A 17,111-nucleotide genomic window follows, 5' to 3' on the forward strand; every position below is an offset into this window, starting at 1 on the left:
CCTAGCTACTCGAGGTGAAGTTTATGAATTAGTGTAGGGGTTAGGGGCCACTTTGACATTCAGTGTGCGACGTACGAACAGAACAGTGCACTCTTGTGAAGATTTTTTTTTTTATTTATTCTTTATTCAGTTTTTCAATAATATACAAAGCATTAAACTTTGTGAATGAAACATAGTGTATCATATCAGGAAAACCCAATACATTTATATAATCAAAGAAACAAAATCATAACAAGAAAACTTGTCCCAATATTTTACAACCCATTAGACCCCTAAATCTGTGGGAGTGGAGTACATGCAAACATAAGGAGATCTAAATATCGGAAATATACTTTAAAGAGTAAAAGAAAAAAACCGACCTGAATAACAGATTTACTCTCAAAAGGACTACTTTAACTGCTGCCTGCAAACAGTAACGCCTTTTTTGCCTCAACAAAGCTTTTCAGCTGGTTGGGATGGAAAAAAATATAATTATTCATTTCATACTTTAAGATGCATTTACACAGGAACCTAAGGATGAAGGAGGCTCCCAGAACCAGTGCGTCCTGTTTCAAACCAAAAAAATTCTTCCTTTTTATTTGTGTTGTCTTTGTTAAGTCAGGGAATATTCTAATCCGAGATCCCATGAATGTTACATTAATTTTCTTGAAGTAAGCTCTCATTATTACTCCCATGTCACTCTCGTTAAAGAATGATATTAGTAATGTTGTTTTCTCGGCAATCTCGTATTCAGAGGACTCGAGAAGATCAGTCAAGTTTTCTACTACATTTTGAGGCATTTGCATTTGTTGTTTTTTCCATATCGGTAAGAAGTAAACTTTTTCTAGGGGTGGAGTCTTCTCAGGGGAAATCTCTAATATCTCGTGGAAATATCATTTTATGGTAACTCTGGGGATTTCTCCAATCACCCTAGGAAAGTTTAAAATTCCTAAATTTAAATGCCTCAATGAATTTTCTATGTTTTCAGTTTTTCTATTGACCGCTCCGCAGTCTTGTATAATGGTTGCTTGAACCTCTTTAATTTGCTTTACTTCATTTTCTATACTTGAAAACCTTTCTGGGACTTCCATCTTATATCCCTCAAAGTTCTTATTCATAGCATCAAGTTGTTGAGACACAGAATTTATCTTAGCCGAGCAGTCTGCAAAAGGCCTTGCCATGGCCGACGTTAGATTCCACAACGAATCCAGTGTGACTACCTCAGGTTTTGAAGATATTAAATCACTTACAGGAAGGGGCTCCTGCCCTGGGCTCTCACCTCCAATCTCTCTTTGGCCCACTCTACTTCCCTGTTCGATGTCACCGATTGTATTCTCTCCGCTGTTCATGGAGGGCTGTGCGCACATATCCAAAGCGGCAGCCCCTCTGATTGTTCAGCTCGAGCCTCCCCTTCGGAGCTCCTGTCCAATCGTGGCGTCGATGTTGCTCACACAGCCGGAGGCAGTCTGTCATCCAGCGGGCTGAGGGATACCTCTTCTGAGGTCGGGTCACATTCTCCTCTCTGTAACCCGACAGCCGGACCTCTCAGTTCCTTTCTAACTGTTTTTGCGATGCATTGTGTAATCGTTTTCTGCCCCGCAGAAATGATGTGAGTCCATCAAGCTAGGTTGAGAGAACATTGCACAAATCTCATCTTTGGGTGAGTTTCCTCACTCCGAACATCATCAAATCTTCACAAGAGTGGGGGGTGGAGTCCTAGATGCCGACCTGAGTGGTAGCACTGTGAGACTGCTCCGGTGTTCTTTGTTTTTGGTTTTGGTGAGTCCATCAAGCTAGGTTGAGAGAACCTAGCTTGATGTGAGTCCATCAAGCTAGGTTGAGAGAACATTGCACAAATCTCATCTTTGGGTGAGTTTCCTCACTCCGAACATCATCAAATCTTCACAAGAGAGCACTGTTCTTTTCGAACGTTGCACTCTGAATGTATAAATACCTACCTAGTATGAGGGCCTTATAGCTAGTGTCTCTCTCTCTCTCTCTCGCTCTCCCCCAGTGGTTGTAGGTAGGAATTACAACAATTCTGGCACTTACCGCAAAGTGTGAAAAAGTTTGCGGTAATAGCTATGCAAAGCACTAAGATAGTGCACTTTGTGATAAACAGCCTATTACCATAAAACACGCCCCTTTTGCTATCGCATGCAATATTTAGTGCATTTTGCTATCTCATGCAATATTTAGTGCATTTTGATAAATCCAGGCCTAAGTTTGTACCGGAGGCAATGGAGGGTAAAGTGACTTGTCCAAGGTCACAAGGAGTGAGAGTGGACTCAAACGCTGGTCTTCTGGTTCATAGCTCACTGCTCTAACCACTAGGCTACTCCTCCATTCCTAATGCCAGTGATGTCATCCATGGGCACTGTGGCCTTTTCCTGCCACAAGCCCTTTAAACACTGAGATGTTGGGTGCACGTGTGCAGAGCCGGCGTGTCCATTAGGCAAACTTTGGCAGTCACTTAGGGCGCCGAGCCGTAGGGGGCACCGAAGAGCAGCCACGTGGTGGTAAGCGGGGCCTATCCTGCTCACGCAAACAGAAATAGAGACTGTGTGCTTCTCGTTTGTGGCCCTGAGAAGCACAGTGTCACGCCCCCCCCCCCCCCCACCTGTTTCGGCGCCAACTGTTTCTATTTCTCTTTGCCGCGAGTGAGTTAGGCCCCGCTTGCGGCACCACGTGGCTGCTCTTCGGCGCCCCCTATGGCTCGGCGCCCTGAGAAGCATACAGTCAGCGCCGAAACAGGTAGGGGGGGGGGGCCGCAACCGGGGGGAGGGGGTGGCAGCGCAAGGGTCACCCAGGGCGCCCAATACCCTTGCACTGGCCCTGCACGTGTGCCTATTGGGGGAGGGGAGCTAGAGGCACACGAGGAGAGGCCAGTGGCATCCACTGCAGATGAGGGTCCCGGGTACTGGCAGTGTTGGGTCATGTGGCGACTTGAGGGGACGTCCCGCAAGCTGCTAAATGTAACATAAATATATTAAAAAAGCACTGCTCCCAGTACAGATCCCTGAGAAAACTGACCAATTAGTTCTACTCTCTGTTTCCTGTCTTTTAACCAATTTGCAATCCACAATAGGGCATCATCTCCTATCCCATGACTCTTTAATTTTCTCAGGAGTCTCTCATGGGGCACTTTATCAAACACCTTCTGAAAATCCAAATACATGATATCCACCAGCTTACTTTTATCCACGTTTATTAATCCCTTCAAAAAAATGTAGTAGATTGGTGAGGCAAAACTTCCCTTGAGTAAATCCATGCTGGGTGTGTCCATTAAACCACAATCTATCTATTTGTTCTGTGATTTTATTCTTTAGAAAAGTTTCTATGATTTTTCCTGCCACTGAAGTCAGGATCACCAGTCTATAGTTTCCAGGATCAAACCTGGAGCCCTTTTCAAAGATCAGGGTTACATTGGCCACCCTCTAATCTTCAGGTGCAATTGACAATTTTAATAATAGATTGCAAATTACTGGTAATGAATCTGCAATTTCATTTTTTAGTTCTTTCAGAATTCTGAGGTATATACCATCTGTTCCAAGTGATGTACTACTTTTAGTTTGTCAATCTGGCCTAATATATCTTCCAGCATCACCATGGATTCAGTTCTTCTGAATCATCACCATTGAATATAGTTTCCAGCATGGGTATCTCCCCAACATCCTCTTCAGTAAACACTGAAACAAAGAATTAATGTAGTCTTTCTGCAATGGCTTTATCTTCCCTAAATCCCCCTTTAACCCCTCTATCATCTAATGGTCCAACAGACTCCCTCACGGACTTCCTGCTTCAGATATATTTTAAAATGTTATGAGTTTTTGCCTCTATGGCCAGCTTCTTTTCAAATTCTTTCTTATCCTGTCTTATCAATGTTTTACATTTAACTTGCCAATGTTTTTTCCTATTTTCTTCAGATGGATCCTTCTTCCAGTTTTTGAAAGAAGTTCTTTTGGCTAAAATAGCTTTTTCCATCTTGTCTTTTAACCATGTCAGCAGTCGTTTGGCCTTCCTTTACCTTTTTTAATGTGTGGAATACATCTGGTCTGGGCTTCCAATTTGGCATTTTTAAACAATATCCACACACTCTTAACCTTTGTAGCTTCCATTTAGAATAACAATATAAAACTTCATTTCAAAAGGGAAACTTTGATAAAATGAGGATATTAGTTAGAAAAAAACTGAAAGGTGTAGCTGCAAAGGTTAAAAGTGTTCAACAGACATGGACATTGTTTAAAAATACAATCCTAGATGCTCAGTCCAGATGTATTCCATGAACTAAGAAAGGTGGAAGGAAAGCAAAACAATTACCGACATTCTTTGCTTCTGTGATTACTAATGAGGATGCTGGGGAGATACCAGTTCCAGAGATGGTTTTCAAGGGTGATGAGTCAGATGAACTCACAGAAGCAACAAATTAATGTATTCTTTCTGTAATGGCCTTATCTTCCCTAAGAGCCCCATTAACCCCTCAGTCATCTAATGGTCCAACCGACTCCCTCACAGGTTTCTTGCTTTGGATATATTTTAAAAAGTTTTTATTATGAGTTTTTGCCTCTATAGCCAACTTCATTTCAAATTCTCTCTTAGCCTGTCTTATCAATGTTTTACACTTAACTTGCCAATGCTTATGCTTTTTCCAATTTTCTTCAGATGGATTCTTCTTCCAATTTTTGAAGGATTTTTTTTTGGCTAAAATCGCCACTTTCACCTCACCTGTTAACCATGCCTGTAATTGTTTTACCTTCCTTCTACCTTTCTTAATACATGGAATACATCTGGACTGTGCTTCTAAGATGGTATTTTTAAACAATATCCATGCCTGTTGTACACTTTTAACATTTGCAGCTGCACCTGTCCTCATTTTATCAAAGTTTCCCTTTTGAAAATTTAGTTTTAGAGCTGTAGATTTACATATTATCCCCCTTCCAGTCTTTAGATGGAATTTGATCAAGTTATGATCACTATTGACAAGTGGCCTCACCACTGTTCTCACCAAATCTTGCGTTCCACTAAGAATGAGATCTAAAATAGCTCATTCGTTTGTCAGTTCCTGAACCAATTGTTCTATGAAGCAATCATTTATTCCATCTCGGAACTTAATCTCTCTAGCATTTCCTGATGTTACATTTACCCAGTCAATATTGGGATAACTGAAATTTCCCATTATTACTGCACTGCCAAATTGGTTAGCTTCCCTGTTATCTCTTAGCATTTCATTATCTGTCTCATCATTTTGGCCAGGTGGATGGTAGTATACTCCTTTCACTATACTCTTACCTAACACACATGGGTTTTCTACCTATATAGATTCTACTGTGCATTTAGTCTCTTGTATGAATTATCCTGTTGGACACTATGCCCCCTGGACATAAAGCGCCAAACCCCCACCAAATTGATCCTCCCTATTATTGTGATATAATTTGTACCCTGATATAGCACTGTCCCATTGGTTATCCTCCTTCCACCAGGTCTCTGAGATGCCAATTATATCTATTTCATCATTCACTGCTATACACTCTCCCATCCTACTTAGACTTCTAGCATTGGCATACAGACATTTCAAAGTGTGTTTTTTGTTGGTATTAACAACACTCTTTTCAGTTGATAGGGATAATTTTGAATCCTTTAGCTCAGGTGATTCTTTACTTATAGGCAAACTGGACTACTTTTGCTTTTATTGGGATGCCCTAACTCTCCTGTTTCATTAATATCCTTCGAAGATACCTTCCTCCAAACCATGCACTGCTGAATGACTGTCAGTTTTCCTCCTTGTTCTAGTTTAAAAGTTGCTCTATCGCCTTTTTAAAAGTTAGCACCAGTGGCCTGGTTCCACTCTGGTTAAGATAGAGCCTGTCCTTTTGGAAACATCTCCCCCTTCCCCAAAAGGTTGTCCAGTTCCTTACAAAACTGAAACCCTCTTCCCTGCACCATCATCTCATCCATACATTGAGATTTCAGAAGTCTGCCTGCCTCTGGGGACCTGCCCATGGAACAGGTAACATTTTAGAGAATGCTCTGGATTTAAGCTTTCTACCTAAAATCCTAAATTTGGCTTCCAGAACCTCCCTCCCACATTTTACTATGTCGTTGGTGCCCACATGTACCACGATAGCTGGCTCCTCCCCAGCACTGTCTAAATACATACATAGACATTTTTATTAATAATATAATATAAGCACTTTTATTAATAATAATAAATACATACATACACACACTATATGACAGTCACAGTGGAGCGATCAAAGACCACATGGGCATGGAATTCAATCTACCCTTTTACTCCTGGACTTTCCTAAATAGGATTGTGGCACATTGCTACTTTGCTGAAAATCAAGGGAGGAGCCATAATGTTAAAGCCCAGAGCTGTATCTAAGGACTGTTTTTCCTGCCCAAAACATTTGTAACAGAGAGGAAATAAAACTTTGATTATGCAGGAAGCGGCATGATTGCACATTTCTGGGAAATAGCTGTATGCCTTGGCATGCGGACACATACCAGATTCAGCCATCAGAATTAGATGCATGGTCCTGTAATGTCCTCAGTCTGTTATGAAACCCTCCCACCCCCCACTAATGAGAAGAAAAAGATTAAAATCTATCTGCGCTTTTAATGGACACTTTTGGCATTTTCATTCGATCAGTATTAACCAACACAATTGTTCCATGCAAGCCCAAAGTTCTAAAGTCATTTAATAATTGTAATCACCAGTTTCTGGTAAATACAAAATACAGACAGTTTCTTCAAGCTCTGCTCCTAAACTGGCTATTCCTGCTGGGATGCAAATTACCTTCTAACATAATCTGCTTTCAATGTGTGTGTGTGTGCTTTTTTCTTTTTTCCAAAAGGTTATTTTTTTTTCTTCATGTTTTTATAGTTTCAGTCAAAAATGTGATTAGCAATAGGGGAGCCCAGCATGGAAGGATATTTCTTTCTTTCCAGCGGCTGTTTAATTAATAATCCGAGGGGTTGTCTTCTCTTTAACTTTTTTTCTTTTGCATCCTGGTGTTAAAATATTTGCAAAACCAAGAAAGAGCTAAGGGCCATTTCTGTTTGGAGAGACTTACAAGGCTGCTGTTAGAAGAAAAGATTGCCTGTAAGCCTTTAACTGCCTGCATCCTTATGCACCCATTACCAATTCATTTTCATGCTCTGAATAGTCTCTACCCCTTGCGCCCTTTGGTTGAGATGCAAAGAATCCCAAAGAGGTTGTGATGTCAAAGGTACTTTTAAAACATAAGGGCCTGATTTATAAAGCATTTACAGGCTTAAAATTGGGTTTTGCGTGTTTAAATGCACTGTACCCATGTAAGTGGGCTTTTGAAAATTGCTACAATATATGCCATTGGATTTTGAATAGATTTTACCTGTGTTAAGTGCACTTACATGGGTAAATGGCTTTCTAAAATTGCTAGAATAGTGTGTACATTTACATGTGTAATTCGTTTGAAAATTCACCTGTGTGGAGATAATTTTCAAAGGAATTGTTGCGGTCCCAGTCGCAGCAGCCGTGACTAGGCCCTTACCTCCTTGGTCCCGGCCCATCTCCGAGGGTCTGCGGCCTGTTTCGCGGCATCCCCGCGGGGGGGATGCCACCGAGAAGCCCTGCCTGGATGCCTTCTCTCTAGGCGTGCGCGCGCAATCCGCGCTTATGAAGGCCGTTTCCCGCCACTGGAAGCTCCGCCCTATCCGTGACGTCAGATGCCGCGGCCTATGTAAGGCCGCCGCGGAGCCCAGGACTTTGCCTTGCAACGGGGTTCCTTGCAGTTCTCTGTTGCGCCGTGCCCCGGAGTGTGCTATTGCGTTAGTGACTCCGTTCCTGCCTGAGACTTGTTTCACTCCGTGCCCAAGTCTTTGTTCTATCTGGCTTGCTTGCAGTAACCTGTTCTGTTTCAGCTTCTGTCTGGTTCCAGTAGCCAGTCCCGCTTCAGCCCCTGTCTGGTTCCAGTAGCCAGTCCTGCTTCAGCTCCTGTCTGGTTCCAGTAGCCAGTCCCGCTTCAGCCCCTGTCTGGTTCCAGTAGCCAGTCCTGCTTCAGTTCCTGTCTGGTTCCAGTAGCCAGTCCCGCTTCAGTTCCTGTCTGGTTCCAGTAGCCAGTCCCGCTTCAGTTCCTGTCTGGTTCCAGTAGCCAGTCCCGCTTCAGCTTCTGTCTGGTTCCAGTAGCCAGTCCTGCTTAAGTTCCTGTCTGGTTCCAGTAGCCACTAGCCAGTCCCGCTTCAGCCCCTGTCTGGTTCCAGTAGCCAGTCCTGCTTCAGTTCCTGTCTGGTTCCAGTAGCCAGTCCCGCTTCAGCTCCTGTCTGGTTCCAGTAGCCAGTCCCACTTCAGCCCCTGTCTGGTTCCAGTAGCCAGTCCTGCTTCAGTTCCTGTCTGGTTCCAGTAGCCAGTCCCGCTTCAGCTCCTGTCTGGTTCCAGTAGCCAGTCCTGCTTCAGCTCCTGTCTGGTTCCAGTAGCCAGTCCCGCTTCAGCCCCTGTCTGGTTCCAGTAGCCAGTCCCGCTTCAGCTCCTGTCTGGTTCCAGTAGCCAGTCCCGCTTCAGCCCCTGTCTGGTTCCAGTAGCCAGTCCCGCTTCAGCTCCTGTCTGGTTCCAGTAGCCAGTCCCGCTTCAGTTCCTGTCTGGTTCCAGTAGCCAGTCCTGCTTCAGCTCCTGTCTGGTTCCAGTAGCCAGTCCCGCTTCAGCTCCTGTCTGGTTCCAGTAGCCAGTCCTGCTTCAGCCCCTGTCTGGTTCCAGTAGCCAGTCCTGCTTCAGTTCCTGTCTGGTTCCAGAAGCCAGTCCCGCTTCAGCTCCTGTCTGGTTCCAGTAGCCAGTCCCGCTTCAGCCCCTGTCTGGTTCCAGTAGCCAGTCCTGCTTCAGCCCCTGTCTGGTTCCAGTAGCCAGTTCCACTTCAGTTCCTGCTTGCTTCAGTGCTAGCCTGCTTCAGTTCCTGCCTGTCGCCTGATCCCTGCCTGCCTGCTCCAGCTCCAGCTTCCGTGATCTCCTAAGTCCCAGTGGCCGAGCTCCTACGGGCTTCTCCCGGGGGAGTGCCGGCTTCCAGGGTGAATCACCTAAATCCCAGCGGCCGGGCTCCCACGAGCTCCTCCCGGGCGAGTACCAGCTTCCAGGGTGAAGCTCACGTCCAGCTCCTGCCTGGTATCCGCCTCCCGACCTGTCACTCACCAGAGACTATAGTACACCTCTCTCCAGTCTCACACAGGTCGGCCCAAGGGTCCACTAAACAGTTCACTCACAACAGGAATCACGGGCGTAAATGTTACATACTATGATAGCAATTTTTAAAAGTCCACTTCCATGTGCAAAGTGCATTTACATATGTGAAGCCCAGTTTTAAGCCTGGAAATCCATTTGAAAAGTACTGCCATGTTGCTTTTGGGTGTGTATTCAGTCTTTAGGATGCAGGCGGGTCGTCTCTGGATGGGGGTCAGTTTGACATGTCCTAATTTGGAAGATTCAGAGTTGCAGGATCTAACAAGTGCCGGCGCATGCTGCTGACAAAAACCAGGGTGGAAATAAAAGAAAGGGCTGTACTGTAACTTCTTTCAGTTGTCTTGCAACCAGGAAATAAAGGTCAATAAACAAACAAACAAAATAGATAACCAAATATATTCTTGGACTAACAAATACATTTCTTTACTCACTTTCTTACATTAACACTCATGATCAGGTCAGTCGGTATGAAAAAATGAAATGATACCATTAAATGCTGTAAGACATAGCAGGTATTCCAGCAGCCCGCTTCCTATTCCCGCCATCCCGTTGCCACACCGGGAGATGTCAGGGCAGCAAGTGGAAAGAGTGTGTTGGCAATATGGCACCCCTCTGATGTTTCCTCCAGCGTGTGTGTGTGTGTGCCTCAGACTGTACTCGGGCATAATGCTGTCAATATCTTCACCTTGACCACAGTATGGCCAGAGCTGGTGCTTCCATTGGGCGAACCGGGTGGTTGCCTAGAGCACCAAAAGTTTGTGGGCAGCAGAGGCAACACTACCAAAAAAGGGAGTGCTGGGCAGGGTGCCAAATCCCTTTGTACCGTCCCTGTGTGTGTGTGTGGCAGAAAATTCCATGCATAAATCAGCCCTCCCCCCCCCCCCCCCAAAAAAAAAAAAAGAAATCCAGCGTATTAAATCAGCCCCGTTCAAATCCTGCCAGGCTGTGCACGTCTACTGCACAGGGAAAGGATAACAGGTTAAAAGGCAAAAGTTTATCGATTAAAAAAAAAAAAAAAAGAGAGAGATTCTGTTATTATATAATTTCCCTAAAAGCGAAGAAATACGGATTAGTTTGTCTTTCAGAAGTAGCTACAAACCGCGCTCAGAAAAATAAGCGCAGTTATTCTGAAAATGCTGCCGGTGCAGCCAGCAGCCGCCTACTGTCAGGCTGCCTGTGCCCGTGCCAGCTGCAGCTCAGCCAAGGGACCTGGGATCGGGGCAGCTGCAGATCTTTTACTGCGGAACCCTACTCTGCTGAGACCTGACAGAGTTGGTTAAGCTCTTTCCTGGGCACAGAGCTGTAGTCTGGCCGTTGCCCTAGTCAGCTGGCATGGGTTTGTTTTTTGCTGCTCCTCTCCTCGCCACACGGATCCCATTACTACTCACCCCATTCTTCTTTCCTGTTGCAGCCCCAGATCCGAAACGTACCCTCCTCCCACTACCACCCAGGCAGGAGATTGCTGTGCTGGATTTGCTAAACCTTCCCCCCCGAGGCACTGCCCTGTCCTCCTCTTGCCGGCCGGATCACAGCCCTGGCACAGCACTTTGACCACGTTAAGGAACTCCTGGGGCCAGGACATCCAACCCTTTTTCTGGAAATCTCAGCGGGTGAGAAGTTGAGAGCTTCATTCCCAGATCAGACGGAACTGGGAGTCACAAGGGTGCGCCCTGTGCTGGTCTATCCCTATGAAAAGGAGAACGACTCACCGTGCCTGGTAAGAACAGGAGGTGACCGAGGGCTCCTCTGATTGCCTTCTTATGGAGCCAAGTGTTTGAGCTCTGGGAGGGCAGAGCACTAAGCCCCCGGTGTAAACAGTCAGAACTTCCTGCCCGGGGTGGAATTACACGCACAGGCTCCTGCTGCCTGGATTGCACTGGGAGGCTCCTGAATCCTGCCCCACTTACCCAGGCAGGCTGAGTCGTTCCGGCGTTCCTGCAGTGCCTGTCTGTCTGTGTGTGTGTGTGTGATGCAATCTGAGTCATAATAGGTAACTATAGACGGACAAGTTCCAGTGCATCATGTCTATTACTGGGATGCACTGCCCCCGAAAGAATTGTACTATATGATGGCAACGGAAAAAGTAACAATTTTCTGCAAGGTGAGGAGCAGTATAGAAATGTTTATTAGAAAGGAATATAAGCAGAGCTCAATTCCTGTAAAATGCATAGGGCTTTTGGTTTTGAACCATTTATATTTTGCCATCCTGTAGAGACCAACAGAAGCTTTCAGCTGCTGCTGCTGCCAAACTCCTACCTTCTTGGTCTGGGCTGTGGTGTCACAACACTTTCAGGAGGTTTTCTGGTAAAAATCAACCAAATGTCCTTCCCTTTCCCTTCCCCCTCGCCCGCATCCCACCCCAAACCTGCTATGCCAACGCAGCTACCTACAGGAGTAGGGAGCCCCTGTCACATTCCAAAGACTGCAAAATAAAATTCCCAGAAACCCAAAGGCCTAGCTATTTAACACAATCGTTTGTGTACAATATCTGTTAAGCTTAGGCAGTAAGCGCCATAGGCAAAGTATTAATGGAATGCCAGCCTTATCTTTGCTTATTAATATAGCTGCAGTTGGCTTTGGGGATCTCAGTCACACTATTTCTGTTTGATCTGTGCCAGCATGGAATATGTACCTAGGAAACCACCAAAGAAAAACAGACGTGAACACACTGTAGCTGAATATTAAATTAACTAAAACAGCACTTTTCATCCGGGGTTAGGTGCAACTCAAGGGTTCCCTGAGCAGTCCTGAAAGAGTTCCACACCATTTTCTATGTACTGTCAAAGGGGTGTGGCATGCAAAACACTTTTGCTTTTTTGCCATTTTTCGTTTCATTTCTGCGTTTTAGCTTGCAATAAAATGGAAAAGCAAAATGAAACAAAAATGTCTTTTTTTCCTGTCATTTTCTGCCCTCTCTTCAGTTTCCTGTTACCAGGGGAAGCCATGCAAGAAGCAGGGCACTGCAGGGCCTGTGATGCGGGATGGCTTGTGGGCCCTCTATTAAATTTCCTTCCAAGAGTTGCCGCTGCTGTGGGGACAGCACAGGGCAGGTCCGGATGCTGGCATGGTAGTAGTGGCAGTGGCACCTCAGCACCTATGAAAATTTGGCCCAGAGGCAGTTGCCCTTGTCACCCATGCCTAAATCTGGGCCTGGCAAAAGGTGATGTTGGAAATCAGATAAATTATTGTTAATGTCATTTTTAAAACGCTAGCAAACTGGGAAAACAGCATTGATCTTTTTTACAGTCAAATAAAGGGAATATTGCGTGTTTGTCACACATCTTATGTACCAATGGTATCTATGGGGTTATGAGACATTTTAAGCATGTTCTCTAAATGCTATGGAATTTGGAATACTGTGTACAATTCTCGAGACCGCATCTTCAAAAGGATATAAATCAGTTGAAGTCGTCTAGATGGTGGCTACTAAAAGCATACGGGGATAGAGTTAAAGATCTAAACATGTATACCCTCTAGCAGAGCTTCTCAACCTTTTTTATAACAGGGCAGACTTTCAAGTTTGCTTGATCCTCGTGGCACACCCAACCAAATTGTACAATGTCACATATATTCCTACCTGAGTGCTCGCTACTGGTCATGTGACTGTGGAAATGCCAGGAAATGTACTTTTAACTAAATTGAACAGCACTACCTTCCCGCCCCAAGGGCCAACCCTAACAGTACTCTTTTTTTTTTTCTCTAAACCCAACTCCTCTCAAGGTCCTATCCCAATTAGAGATGTGAATCGTGTGATCGATCGTCTTAACGATCGATTTCGATTTCGGCTGGGAGGGGTAGGGAATTGGATCGTCGCAGTTTGGGCACACTAAAACATCCCTAAAACCCACCCCGACCCTTTAAAATAAATCCCCCACCCTCCTGAACCCCCCCCAAAATGCCTTAAATTACCTGGGGTCCAGAGGAAGGGTCCCGGTGTGATCTTTTACTCTCGGACCTCCGGTGCTTGTAGAAATGGCGCCGGCGCTACCTTTGCCCTGTCATATGACAGGGCAAAGGTAGCGCCGGCGCCATTTTGTTTTTTTGTCCCCCGACGGCAGGAGCGTAGGAGATCGCTCCCGGACCCCCGCTGGACCCCCAGGGACTTTTGGCCAGCTTGGGGGGCCTCCTGACCCCCACAAGACTTGCCAAAAGTCCAGCGGGGGTCCGGGAACGACTTCCTGCATGCGAATCGTTTTTCCGTACAGAAAATGGCGAACCATTTAAATGGCGCCGGCCGTACGGCAACACGATTCGACTGCAGGAGGTCGTTCCGGGCAGATTTTAAATACTTGCGCGATCGCGTACTTTTGTTCGCGCACGAGGCGCGAACAAAAGTACACTGGATTTTATAAGATACGCACGTAGCCGCGCGTATCTTATAAAATCCGGGGTCGGCGCACGCAAGGGGGTGCACATTTGTGCGCCCTGGGCTCCCTTGGAGGGAACTTTCCTTCGCCCTCCCCCCACCTTCCCCTCCCTTCCCCTACCTAACCCGGCCGTATCTAAACCCCCCCCTACCTTTGTCGGCAAAGTTACGCCTGCTTTCAGCAGGCGTAACTTTGCGTGCATCGCCGGCAGCCCCGATCCGTCCTCCGGTCCCGGGGGCTGGTCCAGAGGCCTCGACCATGCCCCCGGGCCGGCACCACGCCCCCCGGGCCCGCCCCCGAAATGCCACGGCATGCCCCCGAAACGCCGCGTCGTTTCGAGAACGCCCCCGGACAAGCCCCCTCCCACCCCTTTTCGAAAGCCCCGGGACTTACGTGCATCCCGGGGCTTTACGCGCGCCGGAGGCCTATGCAAAATAGGTGCGCCGCCGCGCGCGGGCCTTTTAAAATCCGCCCCATATATTTCACTGGACTACAGACATTACATAAAATCATATATTTCACTGGACTACATAAATTCATTCATTGCATTCTTCAGTCATAATGACACACAAATAACACAAAGACAGACAATGATTAAATATTTTCGCTCGAAAATTAGACCAAAAAGTGTTTGGATCGATCCAGAATAAAACAAAAGTCTGAATTAAAACAGATCTGTTTAAATATGGAAAGAAATCAAACTGGGAAAAAAGATGTCATCTTCAAGTGTTACATCTCACATGGCAGAGAAAGCTGTATGTTGTCAACCTGGAAAAATATAAAATCAGGCATACAACAAAATTAAAGTGAGATTACAGTTCCATTAAAACTAAACATTCTGATATGCCTTAATTCAGCACATAACGGTCATGAACTTGTCTCTATTGTTATGCCTCTAGGAGGCACTACTACAAGTTGTGGTGTGATAGCTGCTCTCCATCTAATTAATATAACTCATATCTTTGATCTATTTTCTTCTCTTATGCATTACTATGCCATAACTCACACCATCTGAAATACTTACTCTTCCCTTCCAATAACTTACTAATAATCCTCTGTTCAAATATGAAATAAATCAAAATGAATTGTTGCTGGATATGGTTGGGTTTTTTAGGTTTGGTTTGTTTAAGAGAGGAGTGCATTCCTGAAGGTGGGGCTACTCCTACTGCTCCCATAAAAAATTCCTTTTGCGCCTGATATCTTGTTAACCTGTAGAAATAAAATCTCACACAGAAAAATTTGATTCATTTTTAAGTCTAATCACCTGGGAAGACAAAAACGGCTACCGGATACAGTTTCATTTCTAACTGACAGGCCGATACAGTAAAGTTTGCGGGAGAGCGGGCCAGTGTCCTGTGCATGCGATTCAGTAAACTAAAATATTTAAATTAGGGCTGGTGGTAAAAAGAGGCGCTAGGGACACTAGCGCGTCCCTAGTGCCTTTTTTTGGATAGGAGCGGCGGCTGGCAGCGGGTTTGACAGCCGACGCTCAATTTTGCCGGCGTTGGTTCTCGAGTCCGCTGACAGCCATGGGTTTGGAAACCGGACACCGGCAAAATTGAGCGTCCAGTTTTCAACCCGCGAGCAGATTTAAATTTTTTTTTTTAACTTTCGGGACCTCCAACTTACTATCGCCTAAATAAAGGGTATCTGTAGTATTTCCTTACATATAATAGGGATAAAAAGATCAAAATTTAAGGGCCAAAAACGTACATTATATGCAGAGAAAATAGACAAGACAGCTGTTCTCTCTCTGTTTTGCGATCAGAGCCACTCACTTTCCTTATCTGTCTCCCATACAAGTATTTATTTACCCATCCTTTAAAGAACCCATACCTTATTAGGTTCTGCTCGAATTCAATGCTAGCCATCAAGAGAAAGTCCACGAAACCAAAGTAACCAGTTCTCCCCACTGTTTCTACTTGTGCATAAAAATTACTTTGAGCTTTACATACCTCCCACTTTCTCTTACCTTCCAACACAGTTAACCGTCCAATGCCCAATGTCCTTTCAAATTCTAAAACTTCCATTGCAATTTAAATTGAGACTGAGCTGTGATCCCCACTCACTGCAATGCATTATACCCCGGCATCAGACAAACAGAAAACCAGATTCCAAACAATGCTTTCCAGAAACTTTCCCTTTTTATGCTCCTCTAATCTCAGAGCCCTGCAAGCAAGGCAAGGGCTTATAACAGAGGACTAACTGTTGCTGTCTTAAACCTCTTTGTATTGTGTTCTAGCACAAATTTATTAACAAATATACAAGCAAACGAACCAGTATCACTCTTAATAAGCTTTCATTAAGTATGCTGGACAATTGGCCAAAGAGAATCTTTTACTTGCTAACAACTGTTGTAAGACAAGGGCTGAGAAATTAGTCTTCAAACAAAACTAGCCTACTATGAGCAACATACAAATCTTATTACAGACTATACAAACAAGTAGGCTGTAAATGTAAGGCTCCCTGCATTAGAGCCCAACCAAGGTTAAATCCTGATTTATAGCTGAACTACCATCGCTTAATGAGTCTTCCTGTTTCAAATCGGGGTATAATGGCTGGTAACCTGCCGCACAAGTCAGCAGCTGATTCTGATTATCAGGAACCTTGAAAATGACGCCTGTATCCTTGCTCTCATAAGGGGGAGGGGAGCGTGGAACAGATTCTGAACCCGGGGATTCTGACCCGGTGCCCATCTTATGCTCCCGTGTAACCATAAACATATTAAAATAATGCAAATGTCATGTCAAGGACTTCCTGTCTTTTATGCTTAATGAATTGCAGCTGCTGTTGCAGAACCGGGGCTGAAAAGCTGCCGTCCTCAGGCCAGCACATAAATGCATCCTGTTCCGCCCACACTGCCCATTTCATACAATGCTTAGTAATGATTTTAACTTCATGTGGAAATAATTCACAAACCAATGCAAGGGGACTGGGGGACACTGTACCTTGTAACATAATGAACTTAAGCTTAGACTAACTTTAAAAACAGATTACCAGCTTCAAGCTACAATAAATGTAAATAAAATACTCACGCATGTAAATAATAATTTAAAAAATACTCACGTGTGTCCCTTGTACCTCACGTGTTACCTAATTGTGCCTGTGGCCCCGTTAGGTTCTGCTAGTCATACCCATGGTCCCGACCAGTTCTGTTAGTCATACTTGCGTTCCCGACTGGTCCTGCTGTGCTCAGAACCATCCTCTGCTACCAAAATGTTGAAACTTACCCCACCTTGTTTCCTCCCCAGACAGGGCACAAAGCCAGTGATGAAACAGCCTTTCAGTTTCAAAACATAACATTTATTAAGTAGCTTAGAGATCTATAATCGTCGGCAGGTTAGTTTTTGATACATACAAAAGTTGATCGTGGAAACCGAAGGAAACAAGGTTGTGTTTCCTTAAGGGAGTAAACAGAGCCCAGTTTACAGAATGAACTGCTTTCTGAGCAATGCCAGTTTACTCATCATTTTGAATTTGCATTAGTCTTTTATACACTGTTAAACATGGCTCACACATTTTCCTCCCCTCCCCCATCCCCTATATTTGCTGGTACT

At 45.0% G+C, this 17,111-nt stretch overlaps 1 protein-coding gene across 2 annotated transcripts in view; it reads right to left on the reverse strand.

Annotated features, from left to right (window-relative positions):
- LOC115094979 (PQ-loop repeat-containing protein 1-like) overlaps positions 1-11,041 on the reverse strand; it is an 84,496-nt gene extending 73,455 nt beyond the window's left edge. For both annotated transcript variants that reach the window (XM_029608110.1, XM_029608111.1), the window contains exon 1: positions 10,897-11,041. The gene's annotated coding sequence lies outside the window, so the exon portion shown is untranslated. The remainder of the gene's footprint in view (positions 1-10,896) is intronic.
- Between the last annotated feature and the right edge of the window lie 6,070 nt (positions 11,042-17,111).

The sequence above is a fragment of the Rhinatrema bivittatum genome, chromosome 7 (assembly GCF_901001135.1).
Source record: "Rhinatrema bivittatum chromosome 7, aRhiBiv1.1, whole genome shotgun sequence".
Taxonomy (NCBI): domain Eukaryota; kingdom Metazoa; phylum Chordata; class Amphibia; order Gymnophiona; family Rhinatrematidae; genus Rhinatrema; species Rhinatrema bivittatum.